The 21,961-nt window shown below is 42.2% G+C and overlaps 1 non-coding gene across 1 annotated transcript; it reads left to right on the forward strand.

Moving 5' to 3' along the window:
* Nucleotides 1–1,443: 1,443 nt before the first annotated feature.
* Nucleotides 1,444–1,551, forward strand: LOC131229955 (small nucleolar RNA R71). The gene has a single exon (XR_009163688.1). It is a non-coding gene; the product is annotated as a small nucleolar RNA R71 (small nucleolar RNA).
* Nucleotides 1,552–21,961: the final 20,410 nt, after the last annotated feature.

Genomic DNA, 21,961 nt, shown 5'->3' on the forward strand with positions numbered 1-21,961 from the left:
AGTATCTAGGATAATAAAATCTACTGAATAGTAGAATTTATCAACTTGAACCAACACATCTTTAATCATCCCTCTCGGTACACGAATTGAGCGATCGATAAGTTGTAATGTGATTCGGGTGGGTTTTAATTCACCTAAACCCAATTATTTGTAAATCGAGTAAGGGATCAGATTTACACTTACCCCTAAGTCAAGAAGTGCGTGCTCAGTTCGGTAGTTCCCAATTATACAAGTGATGGTTGGGCTACCGGGATCTTTATATTTTTGTGGCACATCTTGCTTGAGGATGACACTCACTTTTTCTGTCAAAAAGATTTTCTTTTGTATGTTTCACCGACTTTTAGTCATACATAAATCTTTCAAAAATTTTAAATATGAAGGTATTTATTTGACAGCATCCAGTAGAGGGCTATTGAACTTCACTTGCTTAAGCAACTCTAAAATATCCTGTGAGTTAACTTGAGGTTTTAGTGCAATTAAACATTGAGGGAATGACGCAATTGGCTTACTTTGAGGTTCCGATTCTAACCCATGTGGAGCATTGCTAAGTCTATCATTCTCATCTATTTCAGAGTCCTTGGGCTTTTCAGCCCTTACCGAAATAGATTTGTCCATTATCTTCCCACTCTTAAGAGTAGTGATAGACTTAGCTTGCTCCATCTGATTTAAAGAGCTTGGGTCACCTATTTCATATTGTGGTTTTGGATTGGGGAGGGGTTGGGCCAAAAGCATCCCTTTCTCCCCATTCGCTAAGTGTGACTCAATCTTTTGAATTGATGATGCAAACATTCCCATTATTGTTTTGAGATCTTGAAATGCTCACACTGTATTTGGTTGAATAGCTCTTGGTTTTACATGAACTTTTGAACTGTATCCTCTAGAGGTTTCCTTTGATTTAGAAATTGGTTAAGGATTCCTTGAGGAGTAGCAGTTTGTCCATTCCTCCAACTGAAATTTGGATAGTTCCTCCAACTTGAGTTATATGTATTTGAGGTGGGTCCACTGAAAGGTCTTTGGTAATTATTTACAGTATTTGATTGCTCATTCAATATCTCTTGAAAAGTAGGAATTGCTGGGCAATTCTCAGTTCTATGTATGTTGTAAGCACAAATACCACAAACAACTTTCGTAGCCTTCTCAAGTTCTACCTTCTTAAGTTCTATGGCCTCAACTTTTCATATGAGTTTGGCCATTCTTGCATTTATATCATCTTCCTCTTTTAAAGCATAAATTCTTTCCCTTTCCTTTGATTGAGTAGGCTTAGAAGTGGTGGTTTTTGAGGAGGTATTCCCTGATTCCGCGTTTTCAGTAAGTTTATCAAAATAATTTCACGCATCATCAGCTTCCTTGTTCATGAATTCCCCATTACACATCATTTCCACAAATTGGCGCATGAGTGAGGTCAATCCCTCATAAAAAAAGCTTGTTATATACCATGTTTCGTAGCCATGTTGTGGACATGAATTTATAAGATCCTTAAATCGCTCCCAACATTGGAAGAAGGTCTCATCCTCTTTTTGTGCAAAATTCATGATTGCTTTCCTTAAGGTATTTGTTTTATGATAGGGAAAGAACTTTTTAAGGAACTCCCTTGTCATCTCAGCCCATGTGCCAATGAACCTTAGTCTTAAGGAATGTAACCATGACTTAGCCTTTTCTTTCAAAGAGAAAGGAAATAATTTCGGCCTAACTGTGTCCTCGAACACGTTTGGGAAGTGTAATGTAGATATTATTTCATCAATCTCTTTCATATACAAGTATGGACTTTTAGATTCTAATCCATGAAACTTAGGGAGGAGTTGAATTACCCCTAGTTTAATATCTACAGTTGCTCCATGCAATGGGAATATCATGCAGGAAGGTGTGTTCACCCCTGCCGGTTATAAATAATCTTGTAGAGTACGAGGCGGGGGTGCATTATGCACCTCGTTTTCATCTTAAACTTCCTCAATAGGTGGTTGGGGTTGATTTGCAGTCATCACTTCTACTAACTCAGAGGGTCTCAAGTGATGTCTAATCCGGTAATGGATAGGCAACCCTTCGACTAATCCTCCTTCACTTAAGAGGTGTCGAGTGTTGTCACGAACCCACTTGGGCATGAAACACTCGTAGCCTTCAAGTAACTAAACAACTAAACCTAAAAAAGAAAACTAGAAAAACTAAAATAAATAAGAGATCTAGAAAATGTAAGAGAGAGAGTTGGAACAAAATTACTGAATAAGAATTGCTATGTTAGGATCCTATAAATAGAAAACAATGTTAATTAAAAACAGAAAATCCTAACTTAAAAACAAAGCTGAAAAAATAAACCATAATCTTAACCTAATTCCAAAACTAATTAATCTTAGAAAAACGCATCCGTAGTCCCCTACAACGATGCCAAAAACTTGTTCATAACCCCAAGTGTAGGTTCGCGATGTACTAATAACTCGGTAAGACCAAGGTCGAATCCATAGGGACTAAACTTGTACGTATTCTAAAAATAACTAGAACTAGAACTAGAAAAAGATCTAAATTGAAATCTAAATAATTGAGAGTAATGGTGAATAATGTTAATTAAAACTTATGAATTTAAAGGTGGGAACTAGAGTGTCAAGGATCCACTTATAGCTATCAAGATGCTACCTTACTTGATTCAAGGAACACAATTAGAATTGGAGTCATATCCTATCCAATTAGAAGATAAAGAAATTTAAATCAAATCTAAACTTTCATTGACATAATTCTCAATGGAGGAGAATTGTGATGATTGGAAGGGATTCCATCACCCTACCATGCCCAGGAGATGATGGTGAATAACGGGATTTACCAATCTCACTATCACAAAATAGGAAAAGAAGATATCCAAAACTATCACAGCATCTATTATAATTTGAGTCATAATAAATCATAGAAATTTGGAAATATTCCCTTAATATCAAACTAAAAATCAATTAAATTCAATAAGAACAATAATCAAAGCAAAATAAACATCTAAACATGCTACAAGCTTAACCTCTTAGCCCTAGTTAAGAGGTTTAACCAACCATAGACATGATTGAAACCAAATCGCTTAAACAAATTATGAAAAATAAACTAGGGAAGAAGAAAAACTCTTTGGCGGCTGCTCAACCCTTGTGTATGCTCCTTGAGACCTTTCTAAACCCTAGAAGATACTTTGGAGCATCCTAGGGAGTCCTATTTATAGTTGTGGAACTCCAACTTTCGCACCTAGTTGGAAAAATCTAGAAACCGCCTCAAATTTACGTACTCTGCGCAGTTTTCCAAAATAAGCTCGGAGTTTAAACCACCTCAAATTTACGCACTCTGTGCAATTTTTCAAAATAGGCTCGGCGTTTCAAAATATGCTTTTTAAGGACAATTTCAAGAATATGTTTGTTTTCAGGACAATTTTAGGATTCCTTTTCTTCACTTCAAATATTTGATTCTCTTCATTTTTTACTTGGTTTTCTTGGATCTTTGGCATGTGAATTCTTCATTAATGACTTCTAAATCTCCAAATCTTCATTTAGTAATCTTTTGAGCATAAATTTTCCTTTTGACATCAATTTCACCTTAAGCTCTCGAAATCACATCGCACATGAAAACATGTATAATTAAATTGATTAAGCATTATCATGTTTATAAAACCAAAGTATAAATAGGGGGGAATATGTAATATTTCACACTCAACAATGTGTGGCCCACCTAGGACTCAGATATGCTTCATATATAGGCTCGGGGGCCAACATAATTTGAAAATGCTAATGAACATAGTGGATTTCTCATAAACATGTTAACGGACCCCGCCTAACAACACGGTGTGTAATGGGTCAAAAATGAAACCCGATTAACACACAACTCGCAGAAACCTTCTGAAACAGGAAACCATGGTTTCCTTTCTGAATTTGGATCGAAAATCTTTGCAAAATGGAGGCAGATTTCCTTTTAATCTTGGTCGTCCACACAAGCTTCTGTGTAGAGCACAAGATTCACGAGCTTTACACACATAATGACATCGTTAAATAAACTTTCCTCCATTTGTGGTGTGTGAATCTCCCTACAAATCAGAGAAAGACATTTAACTAATCTGTGGGATCCACGTTCCCTTTCTAATTAGAATCTAACGAGGAAAATCATATTATAATGCCGAAATCTTTGGTCCTTCACAAATAGGGCAGCGAAAGTGTGCATCCGCCTGAGACTTTCAAAGAGCAGACCAACCAGTTAAACGACAATGAACCTCTAATTTCTAGGCTCTATGAGTTTTTATAAACCCATCGGAAACGTCCACTATATTTGCGAAGAAGGAATAACCAAAGGCATGGAATCTGCCATTAAAATGCCTATCATCTTCTTCGTTTGAATAATGATCATTGATCGTGGAGATTGCACCATTTCAAGATCTGATCCACTTACTTGATGGCCCACCTAAACGTGTAATCTCTTTCGATATATTAGAATAAATGAGCCATTGATCAAGCCCATAGATTTGGATTAAATTACCACCAAGACCACCATGCATGCTCCATGTTATACAACAATTCAAATTCCCTCCCTCTTACGCTGAGGCTGGCCAGACAATCTGTATAAATCACCCTTCGTTTGGGAGAGAACCCAGGTCTAAATCTCAAATAGAGAGAGAGAGAGAGCATCCGTTTGCAGAGAAAGAGGGAGAAAGAGACCAAGCGTTGCTCGGGGTCAAGCCGCAACTCATTGAGTTGTCTGGTAGAGTCCAAATCTGGGATGGGTTCCTCTAGTAATTAGAGGTAATCTCTTAGGTTCATTTCTTTAATCTTTGGATTTTCAATAACCATATGTTGGTTGTTTGGTATGGAGTTGAACCAAGTCGACTCGTCAAGAAAATTTTGCAGAAGTCCGAGTCTAGTCAGCTAAGGTTAATTGCTAAATAAGGTAATCCTCTCATCTACTAAATTCATATCTAATATGTTACCTTGGTAAGCCAAATTCTAAACCTAGATCTTATGATAAATCCTAGTCATTGATCTTAACCATATGAGACAGTTCATTGAGTGATCTAACTACCCGAATTATTTTAAATCATGTTAGAATTCAATCTTACGATGTATACACAAAACTCTAACAACTCTTGAGGGAGATACGACATTAGAGGTGAGGGATTTCCTTAAAACTTATAATAATTCGACTTGATTATTTTGTTCTTGCATACTTTGAGTTTATTATTGTTGATTTTCACCATATGCATGTTTGTTACGAAATTTAAGTTTCTGCATTATTCCCTTGTAACACAAGTGATGTGTTAGAGGTCTCACATCTAGTAATTCATATATTTTATCATGGATGTAATGCACTCTGGGTAGTGACCCTCTTAGTTGACGCATAATTATATGGATTTTGGGTAGTGGTGAACAAATTGATGTAAGTAATTTGTAATGTGTATTATGGCACTTCCGGGATTGGATGTCGCAAATAGTTGCTACATGAACAATTCATGTCACGTAATTCATCCGATCCATGTGTTATGCCATCTTAAGGTGTTTACGTAAATCCACGGTATTGTTGGACATGACAACGAATCTTCATAGAATGGGATGCGGAGCAAGCTTGGTTTTCTATGAAATTATATTCCACATTGTGATGATCACTATGTATGATGAACCACACTTACTATGTTAGGCATGCATTCATGTAGAATAGTTGCGCATACCGATACCACTCATAGTAGTAGAGTATGAGATGTATCGGGACCCTTATTTGATCATTATAAATCACTTGAAATATTATAAATCTTAAAAGATAACCATCACTATGAGTGGGGTATTGACCCTCTCCAACCATATAGATGTTGTAAGCAAAGTGCAGGATGAAGATACAGATGATGATCTCCCCGTATGTGATTATTTTGAGTAGGAGAGAAGGATAACATTATGTTTAGTTTTACTTATTTTTCGCTGCTCACTTTGGATGATGTAATAGGCTCCCATTTGAGAGGGCATTAGACAGTTAGTTGATTTTTTTCATTTTGATGGAATAAGAAATACAGTTGATTTTATTCTCATGAATAGTTACGGTAAGGCCCATATCCTAATCCATACCGTTCCTTGGACTCTCACGATCCTCCCCATCGAATCTCAGTGACCCGTGACCTGTAGATAGCTTTTGCGCACGACCCTAAGTCGCATCCCATAGATCTGAGTCGACTCGATTCAGAACTTGTACCCTATCAACCGCGCCATCGTCGCGGTTCCAACGCCGCAACTTGCGCACCGATGCAATATCCAGGCCAGGAGTTGTGAGCCCGCGTTTATTTTAAGGAAAACAGCCTGCATTGCGAATCTCGAGAGAATCTCTACCATCCATCACATCAATAATCTAGTACTAGTTAAGTACACAACCTATCCCTCTCTTACACAAGCCATCCCCAAAGTTAACTCTCTCTCTCTCTCTCTCTCTCTCTCTCTCTCTCTCCACCCATCCCTTTCTTACACACACCCATCCCTTTCTTATATACATCTCATCCCTTTCATCCCATCACATTCTCTCTCCCTCTCATTCTCTCCACCATTTTCCAAGCAACCAAGGAGTGGACGTTTAAGCAATTCCCAAGGAGAGAAAGAGCCAACTATGGCCCACTTCCTACATCCTAACCTCTCATCCTAACCCTTCAATCTTCATCATCCACCGTCTAAGTTGAAGCCAATAAGCTTAGCATTCCAAGGAGCCTAGAAGATTAGCAATTGGTGGGTGATTTGTAGGATTAGATTGTGTTTTTGGTGATGGGCCAAGTGGGACTTACCGATTGATGGTATGGATCTCACTTTGGACCCTAGGTGTGGCCGATGGCCGATAGCCCACCATGATTCATATGTTCATGCCATGATGGGGCCATTCTCCATGGACCCCATCATGATGTTTATTTTTTCCATTGTGAAAAGGTCATCTAGACCTTGCATTTTTTGTGGAAAAGGGATCTCCACCGTTGATTTTTACGATTTAGGGCCCACATGATTTCTGACCCATTTTGATTTTGGTGGGCCACCACGAGGACCCACCTTGATGATATGTGTATATCCACACCGTCTAGTCTGCTGGACGGTGGGATCCACTATGATGCATGTGTTTTATCAACACCATCCATCTGATGGGGCTAACAGTGATGTATGGGTCTTATCCTCACCGTCCAGCTTACTAGACGGTGGGACCCACCTCATGTATGTATTATAGCCACACCGTCCATCTGTGGGGATCACCAGCTATATAGTTGCTGTATTGATGTCAGCAAGTTCTGTGGGTTTGATCATGAGGTATGTGTTATATCTACACCATCCACCTGACTGGACGGTGGGACCCACGTACACGTGTGGAGTCCAGCACCATCCAGTAGGGACGGTGGGACCCCACCAGATGTATGTTTTAGCCAAACCATCCAGTCCTTGGACGGTGGGGCCTACCATAGCATATGCATTGTACTGCACTGTTTAGACAGTCTAGACGGTGGGAACCACCTGCCACGTGTGGGGCCTACCATGATATATGTGTTGAATCCACACCATCCAACAAGGGCGGTGGGACCACCTTGATGTATGTATTCTATCCGCATTGTCCAGCAGTGGGACCACCTTGATGTATGTATTCTATCCGCACCGTCTGTCCATTTTGTTGGACCCCACATGATGTAAGTATTCACACCATCTGTCCATTGTGCTAGGGCACCCTGATGTAAGTGTTTTATCAATACCGTTCGCACATGAGGATGGTGGGACCACTTAGATGTATATCAGGCCTAAGTGATGGGGCTCATTGTGATGTATATGAGGCCCAAGTGATGAGGCTCGTTGTGATGTATATCAAGCCCAAGTGATGAGGCCTATTGTGATGTATATGTGACCTTGTGTGAGGCCCAATGTGATGTATATGTGGCCCTTGTGTGAGGCCCAATATGATGTACATGAGGCCCTTGTGATGAGGCTCATGGTGGTGCATATGAGGCCTTTGTGATGAGGCCCAATTATGATGTGTGACCCCATCGTAGTGTATGTTTCCTTTGGCCATGATATTTCTGGGCCATGGGCTACCCATATATATAGCCCATCTTGATGTGTGTGGGCAATGGGCCGTTTCTTGAGGCCCACCATGATGTATGAAATGTTAAGTGTGATGCCCATTCTTGTTCCTAAGTAATATTCGGGCCATAGGCCACATTGTATATTAAATTTCTTAATGGGCCGCTCTCTAGGGAGTAACGGTGGTTAAATGTCCACAGTGGTTAAATGTTCGATTGTAAGCCTGCCTAAAGCCCCTTGTCAGGCCCATTCTCATCTATTGGGCCCCTATAATGTTACCTATTTAGCCTTAGTGGGCTACTCAAATCATCGGGCCCCCATTGGTGCTAGCGATACCCGTCCTTCCTTATTGGGCTTATCCCAAATCATTGGGCCCCCATCGATGATAGTAATTTTCCATCCCTCCTTAGTGGGCTAACTTAAACCGTTGGGCCCCCATTGATGTTGTTGCTTTTTACCTCACCTTGTAGGACTACCCAAACCTTGGAGCCCATCTTGTATTCATACCGGGCCTCCCATTGGAAATGTGGCCCACCTAGGTACATGTGTTTGCCCAAATTTAGAGACCAAACCTGAGGCCTGCTTAGATGTTGAATGGGCTACCCAGATCATTTGAAAGGACATATAGTCCTAGATGTACAGACCCCACCAAAGCCCACCTTATATTCATATCAGGCCCCCCATAGGGAAGCCTAGTTATTACATGATAGAGAGGGTGAGGAAACCCACTTGTTGTACTTAGATTCATCCTCTTGTACACCCGCTTGACTCGCCTCGTGAGATGTGTTCTACTCTCATAACCGATTACTAGGACTTCGATATTATGTATGTATCATCAACACCGTCCAGTTACCCCCTTTGGGATGAGTGTGAGGCCCATCCTTGACGTTAGTATGTCATCTAAGCCATCCATTGTTTGTAGGATGAGTACATCATCACCCCTTGCCGTAGATGGAAGAATACGTGGCATCAGGTTTGGTATATCCACTATATAGAGCCTATCTCGATGTATGGGCAAGATCCGTCGTCCTTCCAGTGGACCCCGTCTTGGAATATATGATATATCAGTACCTTGGAAGGTTAATGTTAGTATAACGTAGGACATGCCACATAGACTCCTGTAGTTGTAGAAGGAGCATGTTATTTAGTTTATACTCTTGGTATGTAACATGTCGGTGAAGGTCGATTGTGGATTATTATTGTCTGCCTTATCAAATAATCATGCCTATGTACTTTATTACATCATGATACATGCTCATACGCAACATATGTATGCTTGTTATAAGGAGTGACTGATTATAGCTTGTGCCGTTAAGCTGGTTTATTATGGGACTCCTTGTAAGACGTAGTGGCCCCACATGAGCACGTGGTACGTGCAGGTTTGATGCATGACTGGATAGTATGACTCATGCATCTCACATTTGTGTGGCATGATCACTATACGCCCTAGCGGCATCGGGGCTATGGCCTCCACAGGTATATCGTAGATGGCCAATTGGGTCACCAAAAATATTTGGTTCTAGCATATGGGCATCTAATATGTCCGTGGGTGAGTCCCTAAACCCTTGCTATCAGGGATGCTTCAATGTCTAGACCGAGTGGATACATGAGCGCCCGAGTGCCGAATACCAGTAGGCGGTGTCTCCCACTGTGTCGTGGTCGGTTGTGAAGGGGGTGTGGCCTTATCCACCCGAGTGAGGGGGCTATAAGCTAGGTTGAGTTTGACCAGCTCGTAAATGGGTCCGCTATCGACGAGCCTGGTAGGTATTGGCAGAATACTAGCCAGGTGGGTAGTGAAGTCTTTTCCTCTCACTGGGTTCTCCAGCTTGGGCATTTCTTTCGCACCAGATATTGCATCGCATCCTCAGCACATAATATTTGGTTTACTATGCTTCTGTATTGCATAGCCTGAATAAGGTTGATGGTATTATGGACTCACTAGGATCTACATATTGCATTACATCCACGGCATATGGCATTTGAGTTACTATGTTTCTGCATTTATGTCCTAAATGAGACTAATGATATTCATGGCTCGTCAGGAATTGTATATTGCATTGCATCCTCGGCATCTGATATTTGGCTCACTATGACTCTGCATTGCATAGCCGATCTGCATTGCATACTCTGATATTGTATGACTTATAGAATTACCAGTATTTCGCTTACACTAATATTATCTGCCTGGTACATGCTTTGCGCGCACACGTACACTACCCTCTAAGCTTCTTTGTAAGCTTATGCATGACCATTGCGTGCAGGTGACGTTAGGTTGCAGCAACATTGAGGCAGGAGCATGCATCGAGCTCATGGAGATTTTATTATCCGTGTATTTCCCTTTTCAGCACTGTAATCAGATGTTCATATTAGTGGATATGTGATGTTGATGTTGCCTTTGTGATTTGGGAACACTAGTGGTTATGCTCCTTTACCAAAAAAATCACACTGAAAAATCCTCCTTCTAAGATCCCAGGATCGGAATTTGGTGTATGAGCGCTAGAAGCTGAGAATGGGGTACTACGAAGGCTGTCGGCACCAGATTTGGCGATCGGGAATTCTGTGAGCTTGGTTTCCAAGTTTGGGGTGTGACAGTTACCCTTACAATGAAATATGTAAACTGATCATGGACTACAAGGATTAGACCTTGTGCACAATGGTTAACACCTGGAATTCTTAGGGCGAGCATGTACTCGGTCACAAAAATTCGGGGCGTTACACCTTTACTTGGAATCTCTGTAATGTAAACTTACTAATCATCTTAGGGTTAAGGATCTTCAGGTCCTCAATCTTAAGCATTTCTACGGGCTCTAACCGACTGTAAAATTGTAATAATTAGTTAGTGGCGACTCTGGTCAAATATAACACCTTTACCCAATTACCAAAGCCCTCGAGCGAGGCAACCAATGAAAAGAAGAGAGTAAATCTCCCGTACCCTTGGGAAATCGCGCTCCTTCTAGCATCCACATGGCACACTCAAAGAGAATGTGTTCACTCATAGTGGAGTAAGGAAGTCAAACCACCATACATGTTGTGTTTGGGATTACCATTTGAGCACAATTCCATTTATGCCTGTGAACTTAATTAATTATGTATCCATGATAAGATATTTGTAAGGTATTGAATAGTTAGCACGTCCCACACATAAGATCACTATCTTGATTTATAGACTAGTTGTTATATTGTTGCATCTTTTATGGTTTGTGTGATTGGACTCACTTTGGCTTAGAAGCCTTAGTGTTAATTTGCCTTCTTAACTGTAATTGAGAAATTGATTTAAGTAGGCAACTGTATTTTTAATTGGTCCTAATCGACCCCCCTAGGACTTACCCACAATTTTATAGCTCCGCCAAGCTTTCGCAAGTGTGTTGAGTGTGAAATATTGCATATTTCCCCTATTTATACATTGGTTTTATCAACATGATAGTGCTTAATCGATTTAATTATGCATGTTTTCATGTGCGATATGATTTCAAGAGCTTAAGGTGAAATTGATGTCAAAAGGAAGATTTATACTCAAAAGATTACTAAACGAAGATTTGAAGATTTAGGAGTCATTAATGAAGAATTCACATGCCAAAGATCTAAGGAAACCAAGTGAGGAATGAAGATAATCAAATATTTGAAGTGAAGAAAAAGAAAAAGAATCCTGAAAATTGTCCTTAAAAAACATATTCTGAAACTCCAAGTATAAAAAGTGAAAGTTCTGGAAGTCTATTTTGGGAAATTGCACAGAGTGCATAAATTTGAGGCAGTTTCTAGATTTTTCCAACTCAGTGCGAAAGTTGGAGTTCCACAACTATAAATAGGACTCCCTAGAATGCTCCAAAGTATCTTCTAGGGTTTGGAAGGGTCTCAAGGAGCATAGCACAAGGGTGGAGCAGCCGCCAAAGAGTTTTTCTTCTTCCCTAGTTTATTTTTTCATGCTTTGTTTAAGAGATTTGGTTTTAATCACATCTATGGTTGGCTAAACCTCTTAGCTAGGGCTAAGAGGCGAAGCTTGTAGCATGTTTGGATGATTATCTTGCTTTGATTCTTGTTCTTATTGAACTTTATTAATTTATAGTTTGATATTAAAGGAAGATTTTTAGTTTTTTATGATTTATTGTTACTCAAATTACAATAGATGTTATGATAGCTTTAGATTTTTTTTTTTTTTTTGAGATTCTAAGATTGGTAAATCCTGTTGTTCACCATCATCTCTTAGGCATGGTAGGGTGATGGAATCCCTTCTAATCATCACAATTCTCCTCCATTGATAATTAGGTCAATGAAAAGTTCATATTTGATTTAAATTACTTTATCTTCCAATTGGATAGCATAGGACTCCAATTCCAATTGTGTTCCTTGAATCAAGGTAGCATCTTGATAACTACAAGTGAATCCTTAACACCCTAGTTCGCACCTTTAAATTCATAAGTTTTAATCAACATTATTCACCATTACTCTCAATTATTCAGATTTCAATTTAGATCTTTTTCTAGTTCTAATTCTAGTTATTTTCATAACACATACAAGTTTTGTCCCTGTGGATTCGACCTTGGTCTCACCGAGTTATTACTACATCGCGACCCTACACTTGGGTTTGTGAACAAAATGTCATGGTATACTATTTCACATGCAATTTCAACAAGCATTTTGACAATGATACTTCATAATAGATCACCAGACCACGTGTATGTCCCACTCGCTTTGGCATTCGATTGTATCCTAACCTCTGCCAAAGTGGGGCAACTGTAGACACCCCACCTTAAACATGATGGAATCTCACTTGTTGACTTCAAGTGGGCCCTAATCGAAGCATCTACATGGCTAAAGGTGAGCCTTGAAGGCAACCATCAAGACAAATCGACCGTTGTCAAAGTACATGAGTGTTAAAGCAGTGAAGGAACACATGCTGTGGGGCACCCATGGAACGTAAATTATTTCAAAAAGGTAAAAAACCCAAAACCGGACCATGAAGGTCTAGTTATAGGTAAACCGGCCTCCCAAGGACCAATTTTGTACAAAACCAGTCCATGGGCCACTAATTCATAATATCGGTCCTTGGACGACTGGTTTTAGGTATTTAGTGCGTTGGACCAATCATAGCCCTACAATTTTTCTTTGATTTGTCGAAAGCTGTTGTTGTTCCTGGCCTGGCTCAGTTCGGCACATTCTGACCTTGCTTTAACACTTACATGTCACTAATGCGGCATCTCCCTTGCCTATTTAAAGCCACGCGTTGCAAAGGAATAGGGAGAGGAACGGAGAAACACTAGAGAGAGAGAGAGAGGTGCTTGAGAGGGGCCGGAGCGGCTGAAATCTCTAGGGTCGATCGAAGCTTTGCCGAGTTGAGCCTAAGTTGGCACGCTGTCATCCACTCAAAGCTACATGTGTTAAATCTCCCTCGCTCCTCTACTGCCTCAAATGCCTGACTGTGCAGTTACTCTGCCTGACAAAAAAAACATAAATTTTCAAAAGCCGAAAAAGACACTAAAGTCAAATGAGAAGGTTGCGATCGGGGATATTCGACCATCTATTTTGCAAAAAAGGGTGTCGGGTCTCCCCTTTTTATTCTCTCATCTCAAATCAGCTTGCGTTACAGTCCACACATCACTAGTACACACACTCACCTTTTTTATTTTGCTTATGCAACTGTAATGCCCTGAAAATCGGGGGTCGAGCAGGAGCCCAACTCCCGAGTTCCAACGCATCACTTATACAACATAAATAGTGATGATTAAATGTTGTCTGCATTAGTAGATTAATCATGAACGGGATTACACTAAATCAGCATAACATACTCCGGAGACGATTAAATTTAAGCAAGCGAAAGATTGTGATAAATTTATATGGAACATATAAACTGTTGTAGGTCTCCAAAGTGTGAACACGTTACCAGGTTAAAGATATACATGTATACTCCCAAGAAAATGGACAAAATGAATATACATGGGTGTTACAAAATACAGAATAACAAGTGTGATAGTCTTTAGTCAACATCCCTGTAACCCCGTCGATCAGAACATGGTCTACTTAAACCTGCCTGATAGCTGAATATAGGAGAACTCCTCGTCATCATAGAAATTTGGCTCCACCTCACAAGCCTCACCATCATCTGCAACTACAACAGGGTTTGGTTGGTGTTTTAAAATACCGTCCCAGAGTGGGAGTGAGTGATCAATTCAGTAGAGCTCTAAGGCAAAGGTTAACATGTTATCAATTCAATCAAGCAATAATGATAAGGCAGTACAACAATCATATCCTAAGTACTCTTGTTAATGCAAGAATGGTATGCGGTAATGATGCATGCCCTCGCCTACACTCCCTCAGTGACATCATCTCACGATCGCGCATAGCAACCTCCCTAAACATGTACTTCCTTGCTAAAGCACATGCAGTGTGGTGCATGCTCGTGTTAGCCAAGTTTTTAATTAGGTTTATTCAGCCAGCATGTTTGGGAAGCTAAGGCACCTCCCTTTACATCACTTACCCAAACAATGATCCATCTAGGGTCGTCAATCCTAGTTAATCGCATACGATAAATAGTTTCAGGTCACAACGGAGAGGCTCGTCACCTCGGCGCAGGCTCGGTTTATACTCGAGGTAACTACGAGAGGCTTATCACCTGATCGTGGGCCGACAGCTCGAATACAGTGTCCCATACACCACCATATTCGGCTCATGAGTTTGGGTTGCTCATTGGACACTACGGGGAGGCTCGTCGCCTGAGCTTAGGCCGACAGCTCGACCACGGTGTCCCATACACCACCATGCCCGGCTCAAGGAGTCTTAGCGGATCGTGGTACCAAGGTTAAACGGATTTTATTGGTAAGTGGTACCTTAGAATCAAGCAGTTACGTCCATACATGGTAATCACACATTTAGGCCAATCGGGTTACTTGACAAGTTCGACTGGTACAAGCGCACGCGAAAATAATCGACATGGAGTGCGTAAGCACTCCATGTGGCCTAACCACTGTCGACAATCATCGTACGACTCGGATTCATCGAACTTATCCGTGGTGGCAAAAATACTCAGCCACTCGGTCGAAGACTGTTACCAATTGCCTGGACTACGTCGTAGTCCCAAGCACACTCCGAGTAATAGCATTCACATATAGTAGTCATAACAGGATTGCGCAGACAATTCAAGCATTGCAATCATTTGAGTATTTTATAAACACATAGTGAACATGACATCATACATGCACCTTTCATACATGAATTATTAAGCCTAGTGTAGATTACATGAAGAAAACAATTCGAATAGCTAAGGTAATTGAGGATCTCATCCCAACACCTTTAATAAATACATTTCATCGAACAATTTCTCATTCAGACATTTTATCAAACACTTAGACTACACACTATATACATGTAATATATTAGTTATAACCTATATTATGGCAAATCCTTTCATAAAGGAGTTGCCACACATACAACGATCATGTATTCTCAATCACTAAGCATGGTAAGCACAAATCATAATTCCATATTCATTCAGACATTTCAACAAACACATAGAATGCATTTATATTCAACATAGTTCATATATAGGTGTAATACTCGGAAACCACCATATCTAAGTATATGTGACTACAATCAAGTCAGTCATAAATCATTACTGACATTAAGAGCCTTGAAAACCATAACCTAAACGTTTATAGTCCGCACCTTTCGCAGGTAGACTCGTATCGAACTCAGTTCGAACACTAAGTCTTCATCTACGGCACAATGGCAACCTATGGCATAAAATAGGTTAGCTACTTCACCATTTACTCATTTAGATACCTAAAACAGGTTAGGGTTAGGATTTCTTACCCAACAATGGAATCGGAATCGCCGGTGTAGCGACACGGATAGGATGATTCAGCACATAGAGCGGTGGGATCGAATCCCAGCAACTATCTCTCACTCTGTCTCTCTCCTCCTCACTCTTTCCTTCTCTTTTTTCTCTTCTCTCTCCTAGGGTTTAGAAAATTCGTATGGCAAGGGAGAGAGAGGGTTTAAGGTCCTTATATAGGCCCAGAACTGATCTCAATGGCCCCAGGGCCATGGTTTACTTAGGTTATAGCCAAAAGTTGGTTGTTTCGGTCCCACGGGGCTCATCTGGAAGCCCATTTCCTACATACAATCCAAGGAAAGTTTCCTGACATTGGATCTCGGCTAGGTTAAGACTTCGGTCCGATCGGATCAATGGATCGACCGTGGAGGCCCTATTTCAGTTCAACAATCACTGATACTCGATCAGGGCCACAAGTGCACTGACATGTGTTGAAAATTTTTCCTGATCCGAGGGTGTAATTGGGTTAGAATCTGATGATCTGAAACCTTAAAATTTGTCTGCAAGTGAATAGCTCCATTCACTTAAGTTTCAATTCATTTTCTAAAGATATTCGCATTTCTCACACACTTCGCTCCGGGCTCAAGTTATGCATTTCTGGATACTATTAGAACTTGATTTCCGAATTGGTTGTCAATCCCAGTAAGGTGGTCATAACCAAATAGTTTTGCTGTCATCGGACTTTCGACGCGCAGTCCAAGTCCGATACGGAGTTTCAATGTGCTCCCGAGAGTAACTGGGTTTAAAGATTGATCCTAAGTTTTCACGTAACGTAGCGTTAGCAGTTCTACTCGTTTTGGGTCTTGCAGTTCGTATTTAAAGTGATTTAAACTAATTCCCCAGATAATTTAGTTTAACACTTAGTTAATTTTCGTCTAATTCCTAAAGGATTCGGTCCTTAGCGATTTCTGCCTGAGGTGGTACTTGGGTCTTCGTACGGATTTTTTCGAAATGTTACAATCTACCCCCTGAAAGAAAAATTTTATCCGTAAAATTAGTACCTTTTCGTACTCTTCGTGAAGCTGAGGGTAGTTCTTATGGACCTCGGCTTCTATTTTCTAAGTAGCCTCTTTCTCAGTGTGATGCGTCCATAATACCTTCATAAGCGGGATAACCTTACTGCGCAACACCTGCTCCTTCTGGTCTAGAATACGTGTCGATCACAGTACGTAAGTAGCATCCTCACTCAACTGTACCTGCTCCTATTTGATAATGTGGGAAGGGTCAGGAACGTATTTCTTCAGCATCGATACATAAAATACATTGTGCACGCCTACGAGTAGTGTGGGCAAAGCAAGGCGGTACGCTACCACACCCACTCGATCTAGTATCTAGAATGGGCCAATGAATCTCGGCGTGAGTTTTCCTTTCTTTCCAAACTGGAGGACTCCCTTCATGGGGGAAACCTTAAAAACACATTATCCCCGACCTCAAATTCTAGTTGTCGTCGCCTCGTATCGGCGTAGCTCTTCTGTCGGCTCTATGCTACCAGAAGTCGACGCCTGATAATGTCGATCTTCTCTGAAGTCACCTGAACTAACTCTGGGCTAATCAAGCTCTTCTTGCCAACCTCTGCCCAGCAATGCGGTGCTCTACATAGGCGCCCATACAATGCCTCATAGGGAGCTATGTCAATACTCGCCTGAAAGCTGTTGTTATAAACGAACTCTTCATAAGGAAGACAGTCATCCCAACTGTCCTTGAAATCAAGCACACATGCTGGCAGCATATCTTCCAACACCTGGTTCACCCGTTCCATCTGCCCGTCAGTCTGTGGGTGGAACGCGGTACTGAATTTCTGCTACACTCTCATCGCTTCTTGGAGTCGAGTCAAGAAAATGGACGTGAATCACGTGTCTCAATCTGACACAATCTCCATCGGCACTCCATGTAGACGTACGATCTCCTTGATGTATAACTTGGCTAACTCATCTGCTGAGTTTGAGACTCTGATCAGGAGGAAGTAAGCCGATTTCGTCAATCAGTCCACGATCACCCAAATGGAGTCATGCCCCTTCCTCGTCTTCGATAACCCTAAAATGAAGTCCATAGAGATGAAGTCTCATTTCCATTCTGCTATGGGCATGGGCTATAGTAAACCAGGAGGTCGGCGATGTTTGCCCTTGACCTACTGGCACGTGAGACAACGTGAGACATAATCTGCTATGTGGGCCTTCATGTTGTCCACCGGTATGAACGCTTCATGTCCTGATACATTTTCGTTCCTCTAGGATGCATCGCCAACCGCGAACGGTGAGCAGCGTCGAGAACTTCCTTTCTCAAGTCATGGCGATTTGGGATGCATAGGCGGCCACGGTAACGCAAGCCCCCATCCGTACCAACACTCCACTCAGAGTCTTCATCGTCACTAGCTTGTCTCTTCATCTTCACCAACCATTCATCTTCTCTCTAGGCCACAATGATTCGGTCATCGATGAGTGGTTGTACGCTAATGTGTGCGACGCTCTCCAACGGCTCCTCTACTGTGACCTTCCGCTCAAAGTCTCGCACAAACTCGACCATGTTTCATTCCCCTACCATCAACGGAGCCACAAATGCTATAGTTCTCTTGTGGCTCAACGCGTCTGCCACAAGGTTGGCCTTACCGGGATGGTAAGAGACCTTGAGCTTGAAGTCTTTTAAGGTTTCCATCCATCGCCGCTGTCTCATATTCAAGTCCCTCTGCGTGAATATGTACCTAAGGCTCTTGTGGTCACAAAAGAGCTCGAACTCCTCTCTGTAAAGGTAATGTCTCTAGAGCTTCAGTGCAAATATGACGGCCGCTAGCTCGAGGTTGTGTGTAGGGTAATTTTTCTCGTGTTTCCTCAACTGTCGTGATGTATAGGCAAACACAACCCAAACCCTGTCCTTCTGCATAAGGACACAACCCAAACCAATGCGAGACGCATTGGTGTATATCATATACTTGACCTCGTACTCTAACAATACAAGTACAAGGGCGGACGTCAACTTATCCTTCAGCTCCTGAAAAGCTGCTTCTGCCTTCTCATTCTAGGCAAACTTAAGATTCTTCCGAGTTAGCTGAGATAAAGGTCTAGCTATCTTAGAGAAGTCCTGAATGAATTGTCGATAGTAACCTACCAGGCCAAGAAAACTCCTCACTTCAGTGATCGAACCAGGCTGCTCCCAGTCCTGAACTGCGGCTACCTTAGCAAGGTCCACCGCTATACCTTCCTTGGACACCACATGTCCCAGGAACTTGACTTCTTCTTTCCAGAAGTCACACTTCTTATACTATGCAAACAGCTGGTTCTTCCTGAGGGTATCGAAGACTGCTCGCAGGTGCTCCTCGTGCTCCTTCCAATTCTTAGAATATATCAGGATGTCATCTATAAACATGATGACAAATTGGAACAGATACGGCCGAAACACCCTATTCATCAAGTCCATGAACACGGCCGGTGCATTTGTAAGTCCAAACGACATCACAAGGAACTCATAGTGCCCAAAACTGGTTCTGAAAGCTATCTTTTGCACGTCCTCATCTCTGACGCGCAACTGGTAGTACCCCGACTGCAAATCGATCTTGGTGAAGTACTGCGCCCCTTTCAACTGATCAAACAGATCATCTATCCTGGGCAAAGGATACTTGTTCTTCACCGTTACTTGGTTCAACCTGCGATAATCAATACATAATCGCAGCGACCCGTCCTTCTTCTTTACAAATAACGCAGGTGCTCCCCAAGGAGACACACTCGGTCGTATGAAGCCTGCATCCAACAGATCATCAGTCTGCCTCCTTAGTTCCTCCATCTCACATAAAGGCATGCGATATGTCGGTAATGAAATGGGTGTCGCACCAGGCATAAGGTCATTGGTAAAGTCAATCTCGTGCCAAGGAAGTAGTCCCGGGATCATCTCGAATATGTCCCTGAAATCTTGAACTACAGGCATGCTCTCAAGTGTCGGACCATCAACATTCTCCAATAAGGAAGCATAACAACTCTCGCGGCAGGGCCAACTGACCTGAACTGGAAAGGTAAAGGTCGTGTCATAAGGTTCATGGGCTGTCACCACTCTGGTATTACAATCAATCTCTGCCTTCATCTCGGTGAGTCAATCCATACCGAGAATAACGTCGTAATGCCATAGTGGGGCAACAATCAGGTCGATGAATACCGACCTGCTTTGTAAATCTATCGAGCAACCCTCACAAATTCTGCTAACATTTGAAAAAGTCCCTGTAGCTGTAAGGATCCTCACTCCCTTCGTAGGAGTTATATTCAACGCTAGTCGCTTGATTGTTACTCATGATATGATAGAGATAGTGGACCTAGTGTCCACCAATGAAAAGACAGGAGTACATTGGATATGGGTCATGACTTCAAAAGCCATCGATGCTATGTCGGATGTCTCGGATACTTCAGCTGTAAGTGAATGCACCCGAGCCTATTGAGAACGGTTTGGTTGCGGTACCATAGGCCGTTGAGGCGGCCTAAAATGAGGCGTAGGTGGCCGAAAAGATGGATGTGTTAGTGCTGACCGTAGAGGTGGGGTTGAAATAGCCTGAGGAAGCTGACGGTTGATCCTCTGAGGCGACGAGAAGCCGTTATCCCTCATCCTGGTGAAATAATATGTATCCGTGTGGCCTGACCTCTTGCAGTAGGTACACCACAAGTTTGCTCTCCCCAACTGAGTCGGTGGTGCCGCAAGCCTAGGAGGCGAATCTGCACGCGGCCTCTTACCGAGGAACGATCGGCTTGACAGATCTGGTCGAGACCTCTGACCCATGGGTGCACGCGTGCGGGAAAGCCTATCCCTATCCTGCTCTGCCCGTAGAGACATGCTCACTAGCTCAGCATAGTGAGGTATGCTAGCGCAGTACATCTTCGAGCGTATCTCGGGTCGCAGACCCTCAGAAAATCGCCGCATACGCATCGGCTCATCAGCTAATATCAACGGAGCGTACCTAGCTAGCTCCGTGAATCTGTTCTCGAACTCCGTAATTGTCATCCCTCCCTGTTGGAGGCTCAGAAACTCTCCCTCCTTCCCATTGCGGTAGGTGAGAGGAAAATACTTCTCGTGGAAGTGCGTCTCAAAAGCCTTCCACGTCTATACATAATCAGCGGCCACGGTCCGCAGGATGCTGTCCCTCCAGAGACTGGCCTCATTTTCGAACATGTACGTGACTAGCTCAACTTACTCTACCTCAGTACAATGTAGTGGCTTCAGCATCTTAGAGATGCGGTCCAGCCAATACTCGGCCTCCTCGGGTCTATGAGTACCCGCGAAGGTGGGAGGTCGGAAGTGCTAGAATTGCTCAAACAGGCCGTTAGCACTCTGAGCAGGATGCACATGTGGTGCAGGTGGATCCACATTCATATTTTGGGCAAGGGCCCCTACTATTGTGGTCCAAATCTGCTGCTCCTGCTACATAAGGAGCATCATCTGCTCCAACCTATCAGGAAAAGGAGTCCGGGGATCGTGGGGCGTCGAGGTAGACGCACGATTCTGCTCAAGAACCGATGGTACAACGGGTGGTGCAACAGGTGGTGTAACAAGTGTCGGCCCATTGGTGAGGCTAGTGGCCAGTTGTGAATCCAGCAAAGAATCGTGATCTGGGCCCAAGCTGGGGTCCGTGTGGCTATTGCCAGTGCTAGGCGCGTCATGGGCCGAGTGCTTTTAGGTGGCATCGCCTATACACAACATAAGGTACACACTCGTAAGATTCGGATCATAAGAACCATATATCCAATCATACTTGTATATTCTCATGTTAAAGGAGGTCCATGCATTTCAGCTAACTAAAATTGTCATAATACATGAGATATAGTACTACATGAATCATGACTGAAGATGCATGTGAGCTAAAACAGTAAAGGTTTCACACCAACTACATAAACACATGATTAAGCAAAGCTAGTACATAGAAAGCAAGAAACCAAAGAAAGCCCAATAGACGACCACACCACACAGCTAGTCATTAGACTCAGGTGATGGTGGAGGTGCACCCTTGTCTTATATACAGTACAAGATAGCCATCAAGGTGCGAGACACTTTGCTAAATTTCTATTTTACGAAGACCTAATTCTCTTCAAGCTTGGCTCGGGTCTCTTTGACCTCCTGTCGCCGAACAACCTGGCCCTCCTCG

Source organism: Magnolia sinica, chromosome 16 (genome assembly GCF_029962835.1).
Source record: "Magnolia sinica isolate HGM2019 chromosome 16, MsV1, whole genome shotgun sequence".
Taxonomy (NCBI): Eukaryota; Viridiplantae; Streptophyta; class Magnoliopsida; order Magnoliales; family Magnoliaceae; genus Magnolia; species Magnolia sinica.